Source organism: Pristiophorus japonicus, chromosome 22 (genome assembly GCF_044704955.1).
Source record: "Pristiophorus japonicus isolate sPriJap1 chromosome 22, sPriJap1.hap1, whole genome shotgun sequence".
NCBI lineage: Eukaryota > Metazoa > Chordata > Chondrichthyes > Pristiophoridae > Pristiophorus > Pristiophorus japonicus.
The window spans coordinates 38061786-38071929 of record NC_091998.1 but is presented as its reverse complement, the minus strand read 5'-3'; the positions used below and the strand labels follow the sequence as shown (position 1 = coordinate 38071929).

At 45.7% G+C, this 10144-nt stretch overlaps 1 non-coding gene across 1 annotated transcript; it reads right to left on the bottom strand.

Moving 5' to 3' along the window:
* Nucleotides 1-9868: 9868 nt before the first annotated feature.
* Nucleotides 9869-9942, bottom strand: trnan-guu (transfer RNA asparagine (anticodon GUU)). Its single transcript has one exon. It is a non-coding gene; the product is annotated as a tRNA-Asn (tRNA).
* Nucleotides 9943-10144: the final 202 nt, after the last annotated feature.

The following is a 10144-nucleotide window of genomic DNA, read 5'->3' as shown; positions in this document are numbered from 1 at the left end:
CATTAATTATTTTTTTTCCAGCACTTTAAGTTTGCATCTCATTCTTTGTTGGATTAATCTTATTTTATCCTGGAATGTATTTCTCCTGAACGCTATTGATTTCTCCTTTGAATATTGCCCACTGTTGTTTTATTTCTTTGTTTATTAACAATTTATTAATAATAAGCTTACCTTCCTGAGATATATCCCAGCTCCGTCATAATTGGGTTTTCACATTTTTTTTTAGTCTTTCTGCAATCTACTTCTCTCTCAAATATTATCTTAATGCATCTTCTATCACCAGCCCGTTGATCTTCTCTTACACTTAATTTTCTTGTCACAGAATCTTAGAAATTTACAGCACGGAAGGAGGCCATTTTGGCCCATTGCATCGGCCGACAAAGAGCTATCCAACCTAATCCCATTTTCCAGCTCTCCGTCCATAGCACAATAGGTTACAGCACTTCAAGTGCACATCCAAGTACTTTTTAAATGTGGCCTGTCAGGCCATGAGTTCCAGACCCCCCACTCTCTGTGTGAAAAAGTTTCCAATCATATTCCCTTTAAACCTCCTACCAATTACTTTAAATCTATCCCCCCTGTTTGATATCGTCATCATAGGCAGTCCTTCGAAATCCAGAAAAACTTGCTTCCACTCTAAAAATGTGTTCTTAGGTGACTGAACAGTCCAGTACAGGAATTACAGTTTCTGTCACAGGTGGGACAGGCAGAGGTTGGAGTAAAGGGTGGGTGGGACAGGTTTGCAGCACGCTCTTTCCGCTGCCTGCGCTTCATTTCTGCATGCTCTCGGCGACAAGACTCGAGGTGCTGAGCACCCTCCCAGATGCACTTCCTCCACCTTGGGTGTGCAGATACTCCCAGGTGTCAGTAGGGATGTTGCATTTTATCAAGGAGGCTTTGAGGATGTCCTTGAAACGTTCCCTTTGCCCACCTAGCGGTCGCTTGCCGTGTAGGAATTCCGAGTAGAGCGCTTGCTTTAGGAATCTTGTGTTAGGCATGCGAACAATGTGGCCCGCCTAGTGCAGCTGGTCGAGTGTGGTCAGTGCTTCAATGCTGCGGATGTTGGCCTGATGAAGGATGCTAACGTTGCTGCATCAGTCCTCCCAGGGGATTTGCAGGATTTTGCGGAGACATCGTTGGTGGTATTTCTCCAGCGATTTAAGGTGTCTACTGTATATGGTCCACGTCTCTGAGCCATACAGGAGGGCTCTGCTAAGGGAAATAGGTCCTTCCTATCCACTCTATCTAGGCCCCTCATAATTTTATACACCTCAATTAGGTCTCCATTCAGCTGCCTCTGTTCCAAAGAAAACAAACCTAGCCTATCCAATCTTTCTTCGTTGCTAAAATTCTCCAGTTCTTCTTCATTAACAACCGCACAGCCAATTTTTGTATCATCTGAAAACTTTTTAATCATGCCCCCTACATTCAAGTCTAAATCATTGACAGATACCACAAAAAGCAAGGAACCTGGTACTGAGCCGTACAGAACCCCACTGAAAACAGACTTGCAGTCCCAAAAGCACCCATCAACCATTGAGCTTTGCTTCCTGCCTCTGAGACAATTTTGGATCCAACTTGCCACTTTGCCTTGGAACCCAGGGTTTACTTTCATGACCAGTCTTCCATGTGGGATCTTATCAAAAGCCTTGCTAAATCCATATACACTAGATCATATGCACTACTCTCATCGGCCCTCCATGTTACCTCCTCAAAAAATGTAATGAAGTTAGTCAGACACGACCTTCCCTTAACATATCCATGCTGACTGTCCTTGATTAATCCGTGCCTTTATCCTGTCCCTCCCTCTGAATTTTCTCCAATAATTTTGCTACTACCGAGGTTAGGCTGACTGACCTCGAATTGCTCACTCTATTCCTTTCTCCCCTTTTATACATAGGTACAATGTTAGCAGTCCTCCGGCAACACACCTTCAGCCAGAGGGGATTGGAAAATGATGGTACGAGCTTCTGCTATTTCATCTTTTGCTTCTCTTAACAACCAGGGATACGTTTCATCTGGGCCTGAAGATTTATCAACTTTCAGACCTGCTAACTCCCTTAAATTTCTTCTCTCACTATGGTTATTTCATCTAATGTCAGAGGGAGACAGAAGAGCGCACTCCACCTCCTTGATTGCAGTGTCTGCATCTTTTGTGTCAAAACAGGCACAAAGTTTTCATTAAAAACCATACCCATGTCATGTGCCTCCACAGACAGGTTACCTTTATGGTCTCCAATTGGCCAAAAACTGTCTTTTGTTATCCTCTTGCACTTAATGTATTTATAAACCATCCTTGTGTTTTCCTTGACTTTACTTGCCAATTTTTTTGTCATGTTCTCTCTTTTCCTTCCTAATTTCCTTTTTTATTTCACCACTGCACTTGCTATACTCCTCTCGGCTTTCTGCACTATTGAGCTATCGGTATTTGTTATTAGCCTACCCTGTATCCCCTTGACATCCAGGAGGCTCAGCCCCTTAGTTCCACCCTATCTCTTTGAGGGAAAATACTACCATGGGAGCACAAGCTGGGATATTTTTATTGAGCACCCTGTAATCCACAGTAGCCCTCCAAGAATTGTTCAGTTTCATAACTGGCCAAAGCGGGTGGCTCTAGGTCTCAAAACACCCTGCTCGACAAGCGAGCTTAAAACTGTCTCCAAGTCTGCTTCAAATCCCTGCATCTGCAACCACGTTCACAGTGTTGGACATATCCAATGGGTTTTGGTCTATCACTGTACGGAGGGAAGACCAGGACAAGTTTGCCTTCACCTTCCGGGAATAGCAGTATACATGGAGCTGCCTCCCACAGGGCTTTCGTAACAGTTCCAGCAATTTTCACCAATGCATGGCGAACTGCTTAAAAGGCTTCAGCCAACCACACCAGCTGGTCCAGTATGTGGACGACCTGCTGCTATTCACAGACAACAGTGAGGAACACGGTCCACTGCTGGCCGAGCTGCTGGCCTTACGAAAGGAAGGGGGTTTTAAAGTTAAAGTAAAGGCTCTCGGGGAAAGCCATACTGCTTTTGCGGGTGGGACCCCCATCTATTCTAACCTCCACTCCTGTGACTCTCCCACAATCGTGTTTATGGGTGGCAAATGCTGCAAGATTTGCTTACTCATAGGCTGGGGTGTTACCGACCAGAACCTCCAGGTCGTAATCCCCTTTTGGCTTCATGGTACACAGAGTCCCTTTTCCCTGTTTCTTATCAATAACCATGACTTCTCCCTCTGCTCCCGTGTCCACTGTGCTCCAAAGACAGTGATTCCTCAAGTCTACTAGGATCTGGCGAGCGATGATGAAATCGGCCCCCAAGATCCCTTTTCCCATCACGACGAACTTCCATTGTGTTTGGACTGCTCCTAAACAAACTGTGAGCGGGACTGAGAAAAAACCCAGCCTTCTCATTTCCTGTGAACCCAACTAGTTGATACGGCACCCCGTTTGATAGAGGTGAGGTTGCAGGGGCCTCCGAATGGACTATGGTGCTGGAAGCGCCGGTGTCCAGAAGGTAGGTACCCAGTACACCCTCAACTTCCATCTTGACCCAGGGTCGTCCCCAGGGGTCGTATTTTAGTGGGCACAAGTATGCAGGCTGTGTCTGGGCTAGTCACAGCCTCTGTACTGGCAGGGTTGCTGGTGCTTCCCTGCCTGTTGCAGTAGCTACCTTCACCGTCCCCTCCAGTGCTGTCCTCACTGCAGCTACTATCTCATCAAGGGATGGTGAGGAGCTCCCTCCATCTCCCCACTCTGGGCGGCTCCTGATGGAGTTCCCCCCCCCCCACCCACATATCTCTTTGCTGGGCTCCTGCAATCCCTTTTAAAATGCCCAGCTTTCCCGTGCCCATAGCACACACCCTCCTTATCAGACGAGCGGCCACCCTCCTGGTGCCATTTCCTTTTGGGAATCGAGTTGGGTTTTACTTCATTTACCCGACCTTTGGAGATTTTCTCCTCCACCCCTCCTCCATTCCGTTGGATCAGTGCCAGTTGCCTGACCACTGCTTCCTCGTTGAGGTTGGGGTCCCGGGAATCGAACCACAGCTCTGCCCTGGCCTTGAGCCGGGGCAAGCAGTTCGCCACCAGCATCCTCAGCCAGCAGCCGGTTGCACCGTGGAAAGATTCGCCCGGTCGAGGAGCTCCCCACAGGCTGTGTGGTATACCACCCACAGCTGTCCGCAAATGCCTGCGGGGCTTCCCCTGCAAGCTGACTTGTCCTTTCGACCAATTCGAAAGGACTACTGTCATCGAAGCCCATAGCCTCAAGGACGGCCCTCTGGACCTCAGAAAATATGCGCTGCCCCCTCTGGCATTCTGCCAGGAGGGCCTCGTACAATTTGCTGTCCAGCGAGAAGAGCAGCAGCTTGACTATCTTCCTCGTCGCACCCATTAATTTCCCCTGCCTGCATCACCACCATGAAGTGGATAGACGGGTCCACGGTGCGAGTGAGTTTGGCCAAATGGGCCACTATGGCCCTGAGTGATTGAACTCCATGGGGAATAATAAAGTCGCTCTCCAGCCCTCTTCGACCTTGGCCATCTGCCTGTGGAGGACCATCCTTGTGCCCCGGTTCAGGATCTTTCTGCGCTGGTCCCTCCACCTCCGGCTGTTCCACCATACCCGATGCAGCAGACAGTGCCTGGTCACCTGATCCCGCCCCAATCCCTGCTGCCGAACAGGACAAATTGACCAGCCCTGGGTATGCTACTACCTGTGTGCCCCGTTCCTCCTGGTACCTCACCGGACAAACCACTGGTGCCTCAGGAGGTTGTCGGCCGTCCCTTGCCTTTGGATTCTCCTCTACCCCCCACAATATTCTCCGTTGTCCCCTGTGAACCCTCTATCCCTTTGCCTGGGATAGAGCGTAGTTGAGAGTTTTAATCCTCTCCTGGCGGGGACCGTGATCTGCCCATTTAAACTCATTGCTACTGGCCACCTTATAAGCTGCCTGCACATCTTTTAATTTATTCTCCAGTTCCCTAATTTTCTGGCGTACCGAGAGTTCCATTCCCAGAGGGACCCCTCACTACCCTTGGCCTCAGTGACCTGACACTGAAGATAGTCCCGGCTATTTCGGAAGGGCTCCTCCAACTGCCTCTTCCTTTGCTGCTCCTCAGCTAATTCGGCCAGCAGGTTGTCCCTAACTGCAGCCGGATAGCAGAGAGCTCCTCTGATGTCTGAAGACTCTGTTCCAAGTCCTTCACCCGCTGGTCGAGCTTTTGGACTTGGCGGGTGAGGCAGATAAGCCAGATGGCCTTTTCCACCCTGCGTTTGTGGTCCTTCCCTGCTGTCCACTGAGCAGCAGCATCCACTGGGCGCTCTGCCCGTGTGAGGGCTTGCACCCAAGGTTTGCTGAGTTTCACCTTGCCAAAAATGTAGGAGGAAATTCTCTCCTCCATTTTAGTTTCCTCTCTTATCACCTCATCTGTTATATTAACATCTTTTGTTTGCTTGTGTCCTAACACGGTCACCATGTTCTGTAAGGGGTTTTGGGGAGTGTTGTGCCTTGGGTGTCTCTCTCTGGGCTTCTGCCCTCACAGCTTATGCCTGGCCGGTGAGATACCCTGAGTGCTGCAAGAGCACTCCTGGAGAGACTGTGTCCACAGCTTATGAAGGGGGTTTTGAGACTCGTGCGCCCCCACAGCTTATGCCTAGCCTGCGAGGCACCTGTGAGTGTCAAACACTCCTAACCGCTTTCTTCCCTAGCCTGTGGCACATAGTTGAGTGTTTCCGAGGCGCTCCTGGCTTCCCTTTCACTGTTCTGACACAAGGCTCATGATCAGGAGATGTAATACAACAAAACTGGAATGAGGCAATCCCGAGAGGAACTTGAAGCTTCTACTTTATTTGACAAGGTGTATCTCAACAAACAGCAATACACCAACAAAACAATCTCCCTAAATCCCACTAAACGGATACAATGAACATTTTTGCACAAGTTTAACAGCAGTGCAATGCCCAACCTCCCACCTTCCTGACCTAACTGAGTTGGGAGTTCTGGTCACCAGAGATTATACTCACCACAGCCTTTACAGTCTTTCCAGGTCAAAACGTGGTTTTGGGGTTCTCCTTTTGTTATCTTCAGGATCTTGAACGTACTTTTTCCGTTGTGATTTTTCTTAGAAACTTGGTTGTTGTTGTGTCTTGTTGTTGCTGTGGATCTACTTGAGACCAGCTCTCAAGGGAAGATCCTTGAGTAAAAAAGAAAAGGTTCAGTCTCCAGTAGCGAAAGGAGGCTGAACTGATGCCGTCTCGGGATGGTGGTTTGCTTCTTCTGGCTTTGGTGTCACTGGTCTTCCTTCTGTGTCGAAAGGCTGACTGCTTGCTGGAACACGAGAACGGAACAACTTGTCGGGGCAGAAACCTCTTCTTATATCCAGTTATCCAGCCAGACTTTCGTGCTGAAATAAATCCTTCCCATTGGTGGGCTTATGATTTTTGAAAAATGCAGCTGTGTTGGATTTCGCGGGGGGTTTTCCACTGGCCATCCCTGATGTTAACCGAATCAAGGATTGAGAAGGTGTTAATTGGGTTGGAAGGGTGTGGGCCTCCTGTAGTCATTGTGTAGGCCCTCGATTTGTTTTGGGTTCCCTAGTTTTATTAAGGCCTGCATAATATCCCTCCATAGTGTAAACGTGGGGGAGACCATAGCCCGGTATCGGTGATGAGTCAGTCCCGAGTTTTCAAGCAAGGGCACTCCCATTGGCCTGGAGTCCCTTGCTTTAGGCTGACTCTGTCCCACCTTTGGGCCTCTGGTGTCCTCCCCCATCCAATCACTGCCCTGCCAAGGCCACACCGTCTCGGTTTCAATCCACATCTGGTTCTGGGTTTCCTGTTCCTCCAGGACACTGGCCTGCTGCAGCACAGACAGATCCCACAGCTCTTTTCCTTCTGGGTAAAATGAGGGGTTTTCGTCCTCCCCTACAGAAGAGAAACAATGTGCATAGAAAACTAGGAGTAACAAACAGCAACAGAACAAAGAATCGTGTAATAAGAGCAGAGGTAAAGGTAGTTAAAATGCAAAACCGACTAGCAGGCGCAAGTTGCCACATGGGGTTATGGTATAAAATGGCAATAACGGAGATCTAGCTTAACCATTGGCAAAAATAGGAACTAATCATTCCTGGCTAACATGTATCAATGAGGGATAGGGAAGGGGAAAGGAAAGGATGGATGTGCAATATTGATCAAGGATAATATTAAAGTTCTACAGAGGGACGATGTACTAGATGGTTGAAAGACCGAATCTATTTCAGACGAGTTAAGGAACATAAAAGGTGCTGTTACATTACTGGGTGTTTAATATAGATCTCAAATGTGAGTAGAAGATTGAGGAGCAAATCTGGAGGCAAAAGTCAGTGAAATTTAAAAATAATAGAGCAGTGATGATGGGGGATTTCAATTACCCTAATATAGACTGGGAAAAACTTACTAAAGGGCAAGGAGGGTGAAGAATTCCGAAAGCAGAACTTTCCTAATCGATAGGTTTCTAGCAGAACGAGGAATGTAACAGTGCAGGATCTAACCCGGTCGAGTGAAATATGGCAATTGCGCATGTTTCAGCCGGAGAAATCTGGGTAATAGTGATAATAATATAACTTGGTTTAATTTGATTTTAAAAGGGAAAAAGAAACATCAGTGATGAAACGAGCCAATCCCAGTAATTTGGAAGCTATCTAGCACAGGTGGACTTAAAAAAGATTGGTCAGAAAATAACAACGGCAGGCCTTCAAAGCAGAGATCGTTCGTGTACAAACTAAGCATATACCCATAACGAGGAAAGATGGGATGTCCAAAGCTTGAGCTCCCTGAATGACGAAGGAAGCGCAGATTAAAATGAAACAGAAAACAGAGGTTCATGACAAATGTGAGGTGAAGAATACAATCGAAAACCAGGCCAAATTGAAAGAGTGCCGAGGGTATTTGTGAAAACAATATAAGAAATGCACAGAGAAAGTATGAGAAAAAGTTAGCATGTAACATAAAGGGTATCCGTAAAATATTTTTTAGGAATGTGGGACAGCTGATTCAAAGAACCGACGCAGCATATTGGACCGATAGGCCTAAGTCTGTGCTGTAATATTCTCTGATTCTCTGATTCTAAGATCCAGATGCAATGTCGGTGACTCATTTCCATTTCAGACTCTTACAGGTCATTGGCCTCTAAAGTGAAGGCGTTGGATGGAGCCTGGGCTCGTTGCATATATTAATGGGCAAGGTCCTTCTCATTGGTGTATTTTACCAAACTGTAATTCACGGTTCATATCTTTCAAATCTATTGGTTGTTTGGAAGGAAACACTGGTTTCTGTGCAAATTTGTGTCAAAGAATTAACTCCCAGTTCAGTCTGGGTGTCAGAATTTGCTGGCGGGAGAGCTCGGTATCTGGGAACAGCGCTCGGTTCATGTTCAGGTCCCATCCTGTAACCGGCTCCCGGGACGATGCTGCGGTCCTTACTGACCCTGTTTCTACTGCAGCTTCTGAACTGTGAGTTATTGATCATTGAAAGTATTCGGTTATTTATAGATACGCTTATTATTATTAAAACATGTACCTCGTTTATACAATTATTGGAATTTACTGTGAACACATTGAGGTGTGGAAAGTAAAAGCTGTTTGGTTTAACAGTGTCATGTAGAGTTTTATGAGGTTTCGGGACTGGCTCCTCCATCGCCTTCCACCTGAGGCTCTTGTATAGACAGAGCAGACTGAAAATCTTACCGGATTTTTTTTAATGAGTCAGTTAGAAGTCGAACGCGTTCACTGATAGAATAAAGAGTATCGAAGCGTGCGGTTAATTTATAGAAAACTGGTATATTTTATTCAAATTTGTCATTCACTGGGATCGTATGAAGTTAATATTGAAATTGTGTATTTAATTTGTAGAAGTTTAATGTAATACATATTACGGGTTGTTTGGTTCATTTTAAGTTTCATAAAATTCAAATCGGCAATTAATTCGCCATTTTTGTTGGAGTCATTGAACGCGTTCAAACACTTTTACATCTTTGAAGTTGAGAATTGTATCAATCTTACATTTAAAACCAAAATCGAACACAAATACCGAGACAGTTTTGTTTCATTGTGTCCCCTGCTCCTCTTGTACAGACAGAGCTAGCTTGAGTTGAAATGCTAACCGGATTATTTAAACTGAGAATGCTGGAAATAGAGCGCCGTCGCTTTTAGAATAGAGTGTATCGGAGTCTGGGGTGTAAGTTAACCCAGTCAGTGTAGAACACCAGTCAATGCTGCACCGACTGTTTATTGAATCCACACACACATTTCTGTCACAGGTATTTCTCAGTAGAAATGCTGTCTAACCCGCGTGTGATAAAGTGAACTGAACTACTTTATATAGTTCATTGAGCATTAGAATGTTGGATAAGGTTAATCAATATTGCATAATAACATATTCACCACTGGTGGAATCAATATTGTTTCAATTAGCATTCATCATTTGCATAATTATTATTAAATACACTCTCCATATAATGATGTTAATAAAATGTCCGAAAACTTTGGCGAATTTGCTGTTTCTGTGTTGTTGTTTAATTAGTGGTTAGTGAATATCTTCAAAATTATGACCATTTGATATCAAATTAAGTTTTTTATTTCATACCTTTATTGAGGCATGCAATTGTTAAGCTTGCTCAATCTCCTTCCACATGCCCATACTTTGTACATAATGCCATGTCGTATTTAATCTGATATCGGGACTTGTTTCTCACTCTCCTTCCACTTGCTGCGTTTTTCGGTCGGTGATTGTTTTCCGTTTCTTTCTGTGTGTGTAGATTTTTTTTTTGAAAACTGTGATGAATTGAACTTTAGGAGTTGGTGGGTCACACTTTCAATGTCTAGAATTAACGTCCTTGGATGGGCTCGAACCACCAACCTTTCAGTTAACAGCCAAACACGCTAACCGATTGCGCCACAGAGACAGCTAAACAATCCACATTTATTTAATGAACTGAATTTAAATTCTCCCAGCTGCTGTGGTAGGATTTGAACTATTCAGTCGGCGGCAGGTGCAGCTGGTGTTCTAGACTCAGTGAGTTAGCTTACACCCCAGACTGTGATACACTCTGTTCTAACAGTGAACGCGCTTTAATTTTACTCGGATCTGTTAAAATAATTGGATTC